Below are 1,990 nucleotides of genomic sequence, written 5' to 3' on the forward strand. Positions count from 1 at the left end.
ACCCCGGAAGGCCTGTGCTTAATATTCCACAGCCTACCTGGCTGGTGAATTAACCTGCTGATACTCTCTAGTGTTCCAGGCTGCCTGGGCCATCACAAAGCAATGGGCTTTGACTCCAGTGGCTATTTCTGAGTGAATAAGCGTCGCTCTGCAGCCTGGACTGTGAGAACCCCCGCTTGCCTCGCCTTTCGAAAGATGGCAGAAAGTGACATCACTCCTACGAGACACTTCCCGGTGCCGTTCGGAATTGATGGAAAATCTCAGAATGGGAGGGTGAGACAAGCGTGACACCCAAGGTGGGACTGGAAAAGGAAAAATGACATTAGTGGTCCTTGTTGGCTTGGGGGTGTGGCTAGGAAGAGGGCGGGGCTTGTGGTAACAGTGCCCAGGCCTCCCTGTCAAATCAGAGTAAAACTGCAGAGCACGGCCTGCCATCTTCTCCCTCTTGACGCTCCCCAAACTTTGAAATGGAAGAAATTCCCATTTGTTTAGGCCAGACGTGGGACCATGTTGACACAATGTGTGCGCTTTGCTGGGGTGATATAAATGGGAAAATGAGCCTGAGGAGTGATTGGTTGGCTTTATCTCGGTTGGCGGCGAAGCTCTGCTGTGTCCCAGAGGCTTGAAAATGTCAAAATGGCGAGAAAAAAAAAACCCAAACAGAATTGAATTTGCTTTGTATGCCAAGAATGTGAAGGAATTATCAAATTCTCTGAATTATGATATTTAACTTCTACTGTAAATAAGACTGTATCTTCTTCCACATGGTTGGATAATATATTCTGTATTTCTGTATGCATTTGACCTTTTATATTGTTGTTAACCAGCATTGGCTGATGCTGATTGTGACATCATACCTCTAGAAAAACAAAATAAAAGGAGGAATAATCCAAATGCCATATTGATAGATACTTCGCACATGTTTACTTTAAAGGGAATTAAACGTCTCACCTAAAACAATAATGACTAGTCATTGTTATTCAGGGAATATCTTAATCGCTATGTAGATATGTTGAAATAATCCTTCATGTTATCTTACCTCATTTGTCAGCGTCGAGGATTGAAATCGTGGAAACACTTTGTGTTGGAGGTCCCAGAAAACAGGAGCATTACGTAAGTTTGTGTGAGAGCATTCATGTTATTCACAAGCTGTAATGTATAGATACAGCTATCTCAAGCACCATTAATTGTCGCACAATGCGGTAACCCACTGTCTCCCTCTCTGACACAAGGTAATTCACAATATATGGGATCATCAATCCACAGCGGGTCCTTACGCAAAAACCACGATTAACTGTTACCACCAACCACTAAAACTCTAACATACCTTTTTATACTGTAATTTTTCCCATCACGGATAATTTGAATCTAAAACTTAATCTGTTTCTTTGATATAGTAATAAAAATACCAGACAGAAAATGCAAAGAGAGAAGCCAAATAGTGCCAGGGCATGAAAGTGAATGAAATCAAATTCAGGAACTGCGCTGTTTTGTATTAACACTCCGCATGCGATCAACAGCACAGACAAAAGAAATTACTCAGGATGTCACAAACAGCAGGCAAACAACATGGAAACAGAGGAGAAAGACAAAGACGAGGCACTGACAAGGCTAAAAAAAGGCAACAGATCTATATCCATCACCATACATCTATGTTCTAATGACTTACCCTGGAGAATGATCAAGGTGAGATCTATCTATAAACCTGGAATAAGTAAAAGATGAGTACGGTTTGGTTCACCTGCTGGAGGTGTATGGATTACATATGTTTTTCCATGCATCAGCAAAAAGGGTTTTTCTCTTGTACTTTTTTAGCAAAGAACATGACCTAAATATCAGGAAAAAGAAGCACCAATCAGTCTTGTAACTACTCATCTTAGTCAGGGCTTTGGATGGAGACTGGAGTTTGCTCACGGCACCACGGGGCACGAGACTGAGCTACACCCTGCATGGCATAAATTGCAGGGCGCATGCACTCACTCTCTGTGGG

General features: G+C 42.4%; 1 long non-coding RNA gene across 1 annotated transcript; it reads left to right on the forward strand.

The window, feature by feature from the left end:
• The first annotated feature begins 222 nt into the window (after positions 1 to 222).
• Positions 223 to 1,632, forward strand: LOC125717154 (uncharacterized). The gene is made up of 3 exons (XR_007384484.1): positions 223 to 296; positions 1,052 to 1,113; positions 1,521 to 1,632. It is a non-coding gene; the product is annotated as an uncharacterized LOC125717154 (long non-coding RNA).
• Positions 1,633 to 1,990: the final 358 nt, after the last annotated feature.

The sequence above is a fragment of the Brienomyrus brachyistius genome, chromosome 21 (genome assembly GCF_023856365.1).
Source record: "Brienomyrus brachyistius isolate T26 chromosome 21, BBRACH_0.4, whole genome shotgun sequence".
Lineage (NCBI taxonomy): Eukaryota > Metazoa > Chordata > Actinopteri > Osteoglossiformes > Mormyridae > Brienomyrus > Brienomyrus brachyistius.